Genomic DNA, 15,555 nt, shown 5'->3' on the forward strand with positions numbered 1-15,555 from the left:
GAGTTTTTTAATTCTTTTATAATAATTTAATGATAAATTGCAAAATATAGAAATACTATTTTCAATTTTTACAACGGTTATTTTGAAATAGTTCATGATATAAAAAAGTTCTGCACTAATCATATATAAATAAAATATAAATTGTAAAGATTCACAAAAACGTAGAAATATATGAAACTTATTAGACTAGATTTAAGACTAGATTGAATGATCTTACTTTGTGGTCAAGAACAAGTGACCCGTTTCTAATAAAACCAAACTATACAGTAACGTGTGACACTATTTTTTCTCTTTTATTCATCATCCCTTGACTGCGTCTTTGTTTGAAATTTCTTTTATACCAGGGTAGAAAATGATTATGACTATTTAATCTAATGTTTGAAATTATTATAACTTTTATATGATATTGACAGGACTAAAATTGATTGATTGATGCAATGTTTTGAAATGTTTCATTATATTTTACTTTTATATTAATTTATATTAATTTCATGATAGATATAATCTGATCATGAAGTGTGATTTTTAGTAGAAGGTTGATATAGTCTTTCATACTTTATATTTATTTTTTTTCTTTTTTCCATTTTAATAAATTTTCATTAATCATATGAATTTTTGTAATTACTAACATAAATAAATTTGTTGATAAATTTAAATTTATCAACCGATTTTACTCACAAATTTTATAAGGTAAATTGCCAACAGAAAATTATTGACAATGAGTTTATCGATAAAATTTGTCGGTTAGATTCATTAGTAAATTATAAGTTGTACTATCAAGTGATACTTTCATCGATAAATTATCTAAAGATCCATTATGTTGGTGAATTTTGTTGATAAATTATATTCTGATTTTTTATTTATTTATCCATCAGTGTATCCGTGAATAAATTTGAGCAACTAACTTCCTGTCTTGTCTATGAGAATTTTTATATATTAAGGGGAGATGGATGAGAAGAAGAAGAGAAGAAAAATATGATGAGGAGAAAGAGGAGGTGGAGGAGGAGGAGAAGGAAGAGACTGGACTCGGTGGCGAAAGTGGAGGTGTGGTGATGACTTAATGGCAACACAAAAGTATGACGGTGATGTAGAGGTCAACGACGATGGGTTTCGGTTCCAGAGTTAATAGAGGTGGAGGATGAAGAGGAAGAAGAAGGTGAACATAAAAAATATGAGGAGACAAAGGAGAAGGGGGAGACTGAATCAAAGGTGACAGTGGTTGATTTGACGGTGGTGATGGTGGAGATGCGACAAGGAGGAGAGGAGGAAGAAGAAAAAAAAAAGAAAGAGGAGGAAGAAGAAGAAAAAGAAGGTGAGGAGGAAGAAAAGGACCCGTACGCGATTTTTACTAATAGATTTTACAAATGACTAGAATTCGTCAATAATTACCGACATATATGCACCAGTGCAGTAAGGGCTTTCTGCCCTGGTTATTTTCCACATTTTGCCTCAGGTCTGGAACCGAGGCATATTGGGGCGAGTTTTATGCCTCGGTTGTTTTGAAACCGGTGCCATATACACAGCTTTTTGCTTTGGGTCAGTTAGGACCGAGGCCATAGGTGATATGCATACTCATCATCTCCATCATCCACTGCAGTCACACGAACACACTTGATCTTTGCTGGTGCATGCACTTGGCAAGGTAGTGACTCCTTGAAACTCACATCTACACCCAATAAAAACCCTACTTAGTTCCACACAACAATCCCAATTGCATCAATCCTCTGTATCAATGAATATGATGTCCCAGAGAGAGCAACCTGTTGAAGGAAATCAGGAACACACGAGATGAGATACACAAACACCAACTTTTGATAGCAAAACTATGAAAGTAATCAAAACCTATTGAATATATTAACAAAAAGCTGAAAAGCATTATCTGGGCGAACATTTCAATCCATATTTCATACAAACCAACACAAACCAACATTTCAATCCACATTTCACACAAACCAACACAAGGTTCAATCAAACCCCGCAACATCGCATTCCAAGAAGCCACATTTCTCTGCGGCATCTCACCAAACAGCTTCTCGGCCTCCACAACATCCCCAACGGCAACTTACCCAACAAGCATAGCAGTCCAGGAAACGACACTCCTCTTAGACATTCCATCAAACACCCTGCGAGCATCAGCAATCAGCCCGAATTTGCCATACATGTCGACCAAACTGGTGGCCACGTAGAGGTCCCGATGGACTCCACACCTGAACGCGGACCTATGAAGCGATTTTCCTTCCCGCGGCTTGCACGTGGTGGAACAAGCGATCCGCGCGGTGAAGCACAGAGGGAAAAAGCGATCCGCGCAGCGGCGCGAGATGCAGACGGTGAAGGAGGAAGATAGGGAAAGTGAAGGAAGGGCTCGTGCTCGCGGAGATAGAGAGTGGAATTGTAGAGGCGCTTGCATGGGGAGGAATAAGGGTTCGCGAATTTCGAACCTTAAATAAACCCTATGGCTTCGGTTGTTAGAGGAACCGAAGCCATTGACCCCTTTTTGGCACCAGGTCTCCTTGGACCGAGGCCTATACCCCTGACTTCCAGCCACTTTTTGGCTTCGGGTCCTACTGGACCAAGGCCTATACCCCTCTTTGGCACCGGTTTTGAGTGAACCGGGGCCTATAACCCTCTTTGGCTTCGGATATTTGGAGAACCGAGGCCTAAAACTTGGCTCTAATTGCAAAAATGCCACCGCACCATTATATGCTTCGGTTCCTGGCCAACCGAGACATATAAGGCGAAGTAAAATGGGAATTTTGCACTAGTGATGTATCAACAAATTTGTGACTGTAATTAACGACTAATTGCAAAATTTCATTGGTAAAATTCACCGACAACTATTTTACCCATAGATTTTTTGTCGTCATAATATGTTGGTAAAATCAAATTATGGAAAATTTTTTGCTAATACCGATAGATTGTGTCTATTGGTAATATGCAATTTTTTTTTGTAGTGTTGTGATAACAAATGATTGATGAACTTTGACTTGTCAGCAGAACTAAAATGTCAAAGTTCATAATGGTTTCTAGCATAAACTTATTTGAAAATGTCTCACTATCTTTATTAAGCTTAATTTTGATATACATAATTCATTAATTAAAAAACTCTTAAAATAATAATTATAAAATTTAAAGTTTTTAAAGATGAAAAGGTGTTTTATAGCATTATTCAATGATATATACTGAATATATAAAAAAAATCTTCTTCATTGTAAAATAGTTTTTTACCATTTAACTATTTTAGTAAATATTGTCACAATGATTATTGATTGATGGCTTAAATGTGTTTTTAGTCCCTAAATATGTAAAATTGAACTTTATCCTTGTCCCAAATTTTGATACAGTTTTGTCCTCAACTTAAAAAATGAATACATATGGTCATTCTAACTTAAATATGTTAAATTTGTTTGATGTGTCAAACAATGTTTTAGATTAACAGTTGAACTATTTGACACGATTCAGTTCAAATGCAAACTTAGAACACTGATTAGCATGTGAAAAAAAAATTAATGTCATTGAATTAAGAATATTATATATTTATTCATTTTTAAAGTTTAAGGACCAAAATGTATCAAAGTTTGGGACAAGAACAAATTCCAATTTCACGTCCAAGTTGGAGAATTATAAACACATTTAACCCTTGGCTAATTTTAATATCAAAAAGAGAACATATCATATGATCACTTCAAGCAATATTTGTTTTCTTTTTTAATTTTTACAATTCTTATGTAATTTTACTATTTATGCTTATATCTCTTATTTATCACAATGAAAAAGAAAATACTAATATAACATGGATGACAAGAAGTTGGATTTGGTGGATGTCACAACCCAACGGATTGCCTTGGGGAGATTGGTGGTCGAGATTGATCCTTGATCGGTCAACTCAAATGGCCATATGCAAAAAAGTTTGGTAGCTATATGGGAATGTTGACCAAAACACATGTCTATATTGCAATTGCATCTTGGGATGACATCTCGAAGGTCGAGAAGAACCTCCTATAGTAGGATATTCTGGTATGTTTACTTAAATCATTTATAGTGTTTAATATGTTACCTAATTCATTAACATGTTTTTTGTTTTCTACAACAAAATTTTGACATTTCGAACACTGGACAAATTAGGAAGCATGTGTTATCTCATATAGCCACTATATGGAGGAACTTCAAGGCATGGCTCACACATCTTTATGTGCTTAGAGGCAGACAACATCACACTCATTGTAATAAGTACAAAATAACTGAGGAGGGTTGGATGCAGTTTTGTGACAGGAAAAAAAGATAGTAGTCCAACAAAGACAAAAACTTAATGATACACCGCATGTACTCTCTTGAGGTGGTTATGTATTATTGGAGAAATGATTGAAAAAGTCTCATGTAGAGGCTTTAGGACTTGAGTCCCCTGAACTAGTACTTGTACTTCCTAGCACAACAAGTTCAAGTAATATATCCAAAGGTTGGAACTCATTCATCTTAAAGTTATTAATTTTTGCATATCAATTTATGACTTTGATATGTGATTTTTTTTGTCATGTTTAGTGTAACAAGTAGTAAGATTTATGGGAATGTGGCTATTACGTCATGTATTGGATAAAAACCATTACTCGAGCTGCAATTAGAGATGATTGGATAGAGATAATAATATATATACCTATCACATATTAGAAATTACATCAAACTTTAAACATTGACATCCATATATAATGAAGTTGTATTATTTTATTCAGCAGTTTGAGAATTCATGACTTCTAACAAATGATGATATCAAGAGAATAAGAAAGAAGTGTGTAGTGTATCTACTGGAACAATGAAATTAATTCGGACCCACAATAACATTAGCACTTTGCTTGAAAACTGTCTAAGACGAGATTTTGACTATGAAAATTTTAGTTTTATCTTAATTATTTTAGTTTTGATAGCTTTAATGTTAATAGTTACATTTTGTGTTAATAGCTTTAGTTTCGATATTAATCTATGTTGGTAAATTTTTTTAGCTATACTAAGAATACTTTTTGCTTTTCAGGTCTATACAAACAAAACTTAAATAGAAAAGAGAGCATGTTAGTGCATAGACGTCAAATACTATCAAATTTTAGTTTGAAATTGTGCTAATTTGAGTCAGTGTGTTGTGCATCCATCGTTAAGGGATGTGGATCCTTACCTAATCAACGTTCTTGGACGTTTGTTTTAAGCAGCTATGTCAATTTGACGTCTCCGATTGGTCTGACATAAAGATCGAAAATGCCATATATCAAAAATAATTTTTGTGTTAATTACATCACAATACATCGAATATATTGTGAATTTAAGTGGAATTAAATTCAGATTCTTTAAAAGATTTTATGTATTGAAAAGTATGAAAAAGAAGAAAGATTCAGTCATAAAATCTATAAAAATCTCTATCATAATAAGTTATTGTTATTTGACATGAATGATATAATTAGAGTATTTATATATATATATGTAACCATAACTTTATTAATGCGCACCCATATTTTGTAACATTAATTACATTAGTTGGAATAAGAAACATGATGCTTCCGGATAGGCCTAACCTACAAAAGTTATCTTTGAAATAAATAATTATTTGTTCTCACCAACACAAACCCACCTTTTGACAATGTCATAGGTATTTAGTTATATAATTTGAAATTTTTAAGGTTTATGATTTAGAATTTAAGAATTAGAGTTATTTTAAACATTTGAAATAATCAGCAAAGTCATAGTAAGATATAGGCTTAAATACATTTATGGTCCTCATTTTCGTAGCGGATGGTCCTATTTTTATTAAATGATTAAAATGGTCCTTATTTTCGTAGTATTTATTGCGGATGGTCCTCATTTTTATCAAATATTTAAAATAGTGCTTATTTTCGCAATTCGTGTTTAATTTAGTCATTTTCTGTAACGTCATTTAAATAAGTAACGGAGCACCGTACATGTGTCACTATTCGTGTTTAAAATAGTGACACTTGTACATTGTTCTGTTACTGATTTAAACAGCGTCACAAAAAATGACTAAATTAAACACGAATTGCAAAAATGATGACCATTTTAAACATTTGGTAAAAATGAGGACCATCCGCAACAAACACTACGAAAATGACGACCATTTTAAACATTTGGTAAAAATGAGGACCATCCACAACAAACACTACGAAAATGAGGACGAAAAAGGTATTTAAGCCTAAGATATATAAAAAGAATATTTAAAATATTTCAACTCATATATATTGTACAAACAAAATATATATACGTTAGATAGATATTCATAATACATTTGATTTGGGGCCAAAACATTTCAAAAATGTAGATGTGTGGGAACACTCATAGAGGGTTCAGGGAAATGTGATGAAATGAAATCTGGAAATTAAAAAAGAAATTGAAGAGAAAAAATATGGAATTAAAAGTATGGAACAATGAGATTTTAGGAAACATAAATACAACAAAGGTTCACGCAAACATAAGCTAGTTATTTACAGATTTAAGAAAGATAAATTTTAAAGAAGAAGCCTAAAGGTAGGTAATATGAATACGAAATATTTTCACAGGATAATCAGATGGGGATAATAAAGAATGTGATCAGGGAATATACATTCAGTGGTGTGAGGAACCGAGTAACATAGCATTCATGATTCATTACGGTGGAGGGATCTTAAGAAAATATGTATAAATGGAGAAGAAGAAAATTGCTATCATAATAATATCATTTAGAAAAGAGTAACAAAAAATAGAATATTGTTTTAGAATGACACTCGGATAGAAAAAAATCCCTTTAAGGGACAAATACCTTAAAATCTTTGTAACATTTTTTTTTATCGACAGAGAATTTATATATAATAGAATATTTGGTACTCTAATCCATTTATACAATATTTACAATTAATATCTCATAATTTTATATCTAAAAAGTTTTAATAAAGATACATTTCTAAACATTCTTAGCTAGTCGTAATTTTATATCTATTTTGTTTGCTTTTTTTTTTCAGTTTTATTTATTTTTGTATGGCTGGTGCTTGGGAAGGCCGGTTGTATCTCGATCCATCAACATGTAAGTAAGTTGAGTACATTTCAACTCAGTTAAGGACCGGTGTGTGTCAACCCAGTTGAAGGATATGTTATATACAGACGTATATCGTACAAATGTACAGATGTGGATACACAATCCAAATTTTCAGAAATTACAACGAGGTGTTCATGAGTTTTATATTAGTATTTATGAAAGAATGAAAACGATATCGAAAACAATGAAGTCAGATTAAAGTCAGATAATATAAAATAAGGTTCAGGATCCAAAAATAAAGACATACTTATTTTAATTCAGTGTTAATATACACACAATATCAAAGTGTCATTAACTTGAGTGTCTCAGTGTCTTTCAGGTACCTACCTCCAACAATGTTACCCATAAAAAACTATTGAGATAATTTGGTTTCATACAAGAACAATTTTCAACTTTTATTAAACCTTATAACAATAAAACTAAAAATGTTAAAATATATGTATACCAGATTTATTAAACTAATTTTGAAATCCATATATATATATATATATATATATATGTATATATATATATATATGTACATATATATATATATATATATACATATATATATATATATATATATATATATTTCTTTTGATTTTATTTTAATTTAATTAACTATATATATGTATATATATTTTTCCCCTTTTAATTTTTTTATTGTTTTAAACTTTTTCAGTACATTATTATTTTGTTTGCTTTTTTCATGTTATTTATTTTTTAACTTTATTTAAATCTTTTACAAAAATAAAAGTAAAATAATATATATAATTTTAAGTAAAAAAATATACACATTTAAAAAATCCAAAAAATATATACATGAAAAAAAATATATATATATATATTCAATTTTGTTTTTGTTTCGTTTTTTTTATTTATTTATGTTCGTATTTCTTTTAAAAAATATATTAATTAAAATACTTAATAAATGTTTCAAATAATATAATTGAAAATTTTAATATAATCTAACTATTTTTTTAAATGTTTTTTTAAAATTAAAAATCAATGAATATTTTAATTAATATAATTCTTTTTTAAATACTTATTTAATTTAATATAAAAATATTTTATTTATTTGAATTTGAATTTAATAAAATATAAACAAAATTTATTAAATATTTTAATTAATATAATGTAAATTTTTAATATAACAAAACCCAATCTTGCCACCCACAAGGCCCAAAACACACTATACTTAAACTCTTTGTTGGCTCGAGTTGAAAGGGTTGCAGTTTGTTCGAGATATCGACCTTCAGTTATTATGAACCTTGTTAATTACTAATAAAATGATAGAATAAAATTACTAAGATATTTAGACAAAAATCACAAAAAAAAAATCTACTTATAGTACTTGAAATCAGTAAAATATATATATATATATATATATATATATATATATATATATAAAAGAACGGCTTAAGGATAAAGTAATTAAAATACTCCCACTTTAGGTCTTTAGAAGAATTTAAAAAAAAAAATTGTACTACTAATATTTCTCTATTAAACTAATTATAAAATTATGTTTAAAAAAAATGTCTTAAAAATAATTTTAATAATATAACCCTTTTAAATTAATTATAAAATTATGTTAAAAAAAAGTCTTAAAAATATATGTTATTACTAACATAACTCTATTAAAGTAATTATAAATTTTTGTTTGAAAATAAAATTTAATTAAATTATTATTTGTGTGTGTTAACTTTTATTAGTATTAAAAATGATAATTAATAAGGTTAAACTTTATTTAGTAAATTATAATTTCATTTACAAAAAATGAATGATTGATTATCTTTATTATTTTATAATCTATTTGGATTCTATTTTCTTTCTTTATCTTTTTATTTCTATGGGCCTTCTCTTATCTTTTCTTATTTTTCTCTCTTCTAAGAGTTCTTTTTATAAAGTTTTGACAGATTACATTCTTTGAATCTCATATTGTTCGTGTGTACCAATTTTTTTCATTCTCATTATTTTTGGTTAGTATGTTTTGTCTTTCTATTTGTATTGTTGTTGTTTTTATTATGTTTTGGATTTGTATTAGAATTAAGAATGCATTTATTTTCTCAATTTTGTTTCAATACCTTTCAATTTACGAGTTTTGAGAGTTTTTTTTGCATATATTATTACGAGGAACTGGAATTTTTCTACAAAATTATTAGTTAGATTATGAGTTAGTTTTTTGGTGAATAATAGATTAATTGGAGAATCATTCAAAGTTGAATTTTTTGTAAAAAGATAATTCAAGTTTATGAAAAAAAAAATTTACTATCGAGTTGAGAAGAACTTAAGTTTCGTGAAAACTATTATACACCGAATGAAATAATTTGTGAAAAACGTTGAGAATACAATTGTAAAATCTATTCAATAATCATTTAGAATTAATTATTTTTTCTATATTGTAGATAAAACAATTACCACACTTCAAAGTAGATTTGAATCATTTAATATATATGAAAATATTTTTGTTTTTTATTTAGTGTTAAGAAATTAATGTCATTATATTGTATATTTTTGTAAGAAAAATGCTTAAACCTTAACAATCTTTAAAACATGATCATTTGTTGGATATTGATGGATTTGATTTATTTTTATAATTAAATATCTTAAGAGAAACTATAGGTTTGGAAAATGATAAATCATTTAACATTCTTAAATGATATAAAAAGAAGTGATTCTTTTTTAAATGCACATATAACTTATAAAATAATACTAACAATTCCAATGTCAGTTGCTTCAAGCAAAAGGAATTTCTCAAAATTAAAGATAATAAAAATTTATTTAACATCAATGATATTTCAACAAAAATCAAATGGATTAGTCATATTATTTACAAAAAAAAAAAATATTAAATACAATTAATTATGATAATTAATAAATAAATTTTAAATAAAAGACCTCATTTTTTAAATTTGTTTTAGGTTTTCCAAACTCTTGATATATATATATATATATATATATATATATATATATATATATATATATATATATATATATATATATATATATATATATATATATATATATATATATATATATATTCATTTTAGAATGTTCTTTACCATTTTCTTTACTAAGAATTATAGTTACATAATTGTTTGTATACTATATATTAAGATCGGACATTTTAAGTTATGAACCACTAGTTTTTTGTTTTTTTTCATATCAACAAGTAAAATACACTATCAAGTTGTACTCCCACCCTATATATTCATACACAAAACACACACACATAAAGAGTGCCTTTCTGAAATACAACAATGGCTTTCCTAAATACAAAAGAAAAGTTATGAACAACATTGATGTTCCTTTTTGACTCGTCTTGATTTTTGTACTCAATTATAAAGTGTAAGATAAAACATTGTATCAATCACATATACTAAGTAGTAATATTGTGTTACACTCTATCAACTAATCAATTGGTAAGCCTAGTGGTTTGCAAAAGTTAATTCTTAATAATATGTTTAGACTAATTAAGATGTTATTTCCTAAATGAAAAGAAAAAAATATTATAAATATATATAGCATTTATAGTTCACACAAATTTTATTTGGTGATGTGTTAAATGTTGGTGAATGGTACTCCATAAATTTGGATCTAAAAACTTGACCTAACTTGTATGGTAGGGTAGGTTGGTAGTAGCTTGACCATGAGTTCTCTGTTTTGTCGTTGCCATGAATATGCGATTAAGACTATGACTGTGAAATGTTAATGCCGTCTTGCCCTAAAATTCCACACGATGTGACATGCATGAGTTACACCCACACACGTACTCAAAAATAAATTAGTATCGTATCTTTTACTCACACCACAACCAAATTTATTCATTATTAATTATACTTGGTTTGTTTGATGATACATGCAATCAATATATATATATATATATATATATATATATATATATATATATATATATATATATATATATATATATATTTATTTATTTATTTATTTATTTATTTATATATAAGCAGAAAGGTACGTATTCTAGTTTATTTTTCACTGCTAAAAAAGCATACACAACCTTTTTATTGTACGATAAGAAAAATACAACCTTAAATGCTTTTATTAGAAGTCGATTGGATAAACGTTTCTATTATAAAAATCAGTATCAATTTCTTATTAAAGAACTTTTAAGGTTGATGATAAAGGTGTGTTTGGTAGAGGGAAAGGAGAAAAATGGAGATTGAATAAATTTATTTTGTGTTTTGAAGAGAGAGGTGAGGGAAGAAATAAACATCATTTCTCATTTTTATATATTTATGTATCCGTTACTAATTCTTATCAAGTTAATCAAATTATTACACAATTCTAAAGATATTTTCAAATTTATTTCTACTTTATCAAATAAACATTGAATTTCATTTTTTAGCCGTTTATAACAGCACAATTAGAAAAGGGTAATAAATTTAATTTTTGGCATGATTCAATTAAAAAGTCATTGTTGGTCTCCGAGACGGGCATTTGGAATAATGTGAGAATGGAAATTTAGATGGAGAAGGAGATAGTTTGAGTGGGAATTAAATCAAATTAATGAATTTAGGGAAGAAATCTCATTTTATAAATCATCAATTCAAGAACAAGACACATGAGAATGGAAAGGAGAACAAACCAAAATATTTAGTGTTAAGTTAGCTTATAACATCATACAAAATAATACCAATGGGGAACAAATTGGGTTTTTCAACACAATTTGAGAATTAAAAGCAATCCCTAGTGCATTACATTTTGTTTGGTGAGTGGGTTTTAATTACGTAGCCACAAAGAATAATTTAGGTAAGAGAAGGGTGCAATTATCCCGCAATTTATGCGCCTTGTGTTGTGCATTCGAAAAATCAGTTCAACATCTTTTCTTTGAGTGTATGATATCTAACATTGCTTTGAATATTTGTTTTAAATGGTTTGGAGTATTAACAACACAACATAACCAAACCTTACAACATTTTGATCAATTTTATATGCTTGGTTTGAATATAAAAGGAAATAAGTTATGGAAAGGTGATGTGGGTGACTGTGATTGGAAGTATATGGGACCATAGAAATTCCATTGTATTTAGAATGGCCGAAGGGATGATGAAGAAATTTTTGGGATAGCATAGCTAAAAACTTGGACATGGCTGACAAACAAAATATCAAAGGCAAATTTTTCATACTCTGATTTGTGTTTATGTTCAAAGTCATGTATTCAATCTGTCCTACATTAGTTCATAAATAAGATAAATACAAAGGTTTCATATGTTATTATCTTTCACTCTAATTCCTTATTGTCATCACCTATGTTGTGTTGTTTTGGTATTTAAGGGTTTCTAGGCAAATTTATTGCAAAGGAGATAGCTATTGTGGAAAAGAAATTTTCTCTTGCTGAATCTAGTGGAAATGTTGATTTATGGGAGTATGTTGGACATCTAGTTTTTTTGCAAATTTATTTTATGTTATATTTAGACTGTTAGATCTATCTTGGTGGGAGATGACCTTACGATACAATTTTACACATATATTCTTTGTAATATTTTGGGTCTATAGAGATTATAAGATGCATCTTATTTGTGTTTTGTCATATGCGGGATTTGAGTGTTGCTTGAGGGGTTGTATGTAGCGGTGGAACTTAGACAAAAATTTAAAGGGGACCAAGTTATATTTTTGATTTCTAAATTATTTTTTCTAATTATTTTTTTTTATTTCCTCTCATCATTTCTCTACTCAAAACAAAAGAATATAACAAAATATAATAATAATATATATGAAAGTGAAGCATAAAGTTTATCATACTACTTGACATATAGTGTTGCTCTACGATGTTTCAATAACTTAAAATCTTTAATAATTGAATCAGAATTAAAGCTCGTTGCAATATCCTTTTCAATAGAGATTTCATACTACTTGTTAAGATCCAATCTCCATCTTATTTCTCAACCTGTTCTTGATTATTTTCATTACAAAAAAATATCTTTCATATGGATCCCATTTTATATAAGTCCTTCTACCTCGTCAATTTGATTTTGTGGGTATTGCCAAATTTGAGGATGTTTCCCCGAATCACGAATACGTCCTAAAGAATTTTCAAATTCATTATATGTAACTCTAGGAATTTGGAACTTTAGAGAGTTTTTTTCATTTTCTTCAATTCTTGGATTTTCATGAAGTTTCTCAAGTTTAGTTGACGTAGATACATTTTTTTCATCTTCATCACAAGTCTTTCTATTGAAAAAAAAAATTATTTCTTTTACTCTTTATAATAATTTTTCTAATATAAATTTGTCACCTCTCACCTATTTAGGAAAAGAACAAATTATGAATATCCCAACCTAAATCTCAAAACCAAAACTCAATATTTTAAGAAAATTAACAATTTCTAAATGATTAACTTTTCTTACCTTAAATAGATTTCTAATACTGCCCTTCTCTTACCCAAGCTCTTCCCTTACACAATTTCAACGCCTAAAACAACTCCATTTACAAAAATAAGAGTTGAATCAATAATTAGATCATGATTTCATTATTTGTAACAAATATATATCTGTCTATAATGTAGAGAAGCCACGTACAAGAGAAAAACACATTACTTCGAACAAAAAAGGGTAAAAAATCAATCTACTCAAAAGAAGAAATGGTTCGATCCAAAATGTTTCCACTACTAAAAATTTTCATATTACATGGGATGTTTCTTGCAAATTTATTAAAAAAATTTGCAAAAAAAAAAAAACTTTTTTCTGCTATTTTTTCTAAGAATCTTAATTAGTAGGTAATTTATTTGTGGGTAATTATTTCCTACAAAATTATAAAATTCGTAAGTATTTTTTACAAAATTTGTTGTGAAAAGTGTTTTATACAAAAAAAAATAGAGATACAGGAAAGAAAAAAACCAAATAAAAGAAAACAAGAAATAATAGAAAAGGAAAAAAATCAAATTTTAAATTTTTTTTCTAAACTAAATTAATATAAATAATAAAATAATATATAAATATATTTTTAAAATATAAATAAATTAAAAAAATCATTTGGGAGAGCTATGTTTCCCCTCGGTTCCTTAAAAGGACTGTCTTTGGTTATATGTTCAAAAAGAGATTTAATATTATAGATTTATGTTCTTATTTACTCTGTTTTATTTATTTTTTATTTGTGTATATGGGTTGAGACATTCTAATGTCTCGTTCTTTTATTTATATATTAGTTATTGTTAATAAAAAAATTGATAAAACAATAATTTTGTGTACTTTTGATACAGGAAGAAAGTGCATTATAAGTTTTCAATAATTTAACGTGTGCTTTAATGTTTAAAATTTAGGACATAAGAACTAGGTATATTTTACGAAATTCATTGATGATAAACATATATTTATCCCCTTTCATTTTCTTTTCTGAAATGTTATGCAGGATGAGTCTTTTTATGAGATTGATTTAATTTGTTTCAAAACAGTGACAATAAAAGTATCAAACTCCCTAAATCTCGACTAGTTATTTAATACGTAAACCATTTTTTAATATACAAAGAAGAATTAATAAATTGTAATTGTTTGTTTTCAAATAAAATAAAATCGTGTAATGGTTATGAAATATTTCATATATATTTTTTTATCATATCTCCTCATTTCTTGCTATACCATCTAATTACATCAGTCATTTTATTTATTTATTTTTCTATAATGGTAATATAAAAGCCTGTAATGTTTTGTAGAAACTCTGCTTGTGAGGCCAAAAGAGTCACAAAGAGGAATTACGTGCTAGGTTAAACTCTTATTTTCTTTTTATTGACAATAAGTATTCGTAGAAAACAATCTTGTTTAAACTAGTTACAAAAATTATCTTACAAAATTTACAATAACTTTTTGTCGGGAACTAAAATTCACTATTAAACAATATTCCTATTTGAATTATGCGTGATATATTATATTATTAAGCTTCGTTATTATGATTTTTTTAATGAATACTAAAATTAAAATTAAAAAGATAAATAAGGCGTAAAAAGATAAACACGGGTATGCAAAAATTAAAGCATAACTTTCAAACCCATATTCTCGTTGCTCTTTGCCTCATTGAATTGGGTTTGGACCATTAAGCCTTAAAGATGTTGCAGAATCCCACTGCCTTTATTCAGAAATATGGGCCTGTCCCATTTAAAAAATGAATAATGAAAATTTTTTGAGGTGTCAGTGTTAATAATATAACATTATTACGATGTAACTATAATGTCTTATTATTAATTTATTTTAAATTTAATTAGGTTTTAATTTTTTAATAAATTTAAATATTTTTATTCGAGTCTTTATTAAAAATATTTTAAATATTTGCGTATTCAAACTTTTTATAATTTTTAATTGAATTCATATTTAATTTTTCTGATTGGATAATGTTTTTTTTAACTCATCATCTTATTTAGTTGTCTTGCTAAAAATATAAGATTATGTAATTAATATAAAATTATATTATGAATCATATTCATATAAAATGATGAATGATTTTTATTATTTTTGTTGAAAACGATTTAATAACAATGACGATTACCCTTATGTCATTGT

This window comes from Vigna unguiculata, chromosome 6 (genome assembly GCF_004118075.2).
Source record: "Vigna unguiculata cultivar IT97K-499-35 chromosome 6, ASM411807v1, whole genome shotgun sequence".
NCBI lineage: Eukaryota > Viridiplantae > Streptophyta > Magnoliopsida > Fabales > Fabaceae > Vigna > Vigna unguiculata.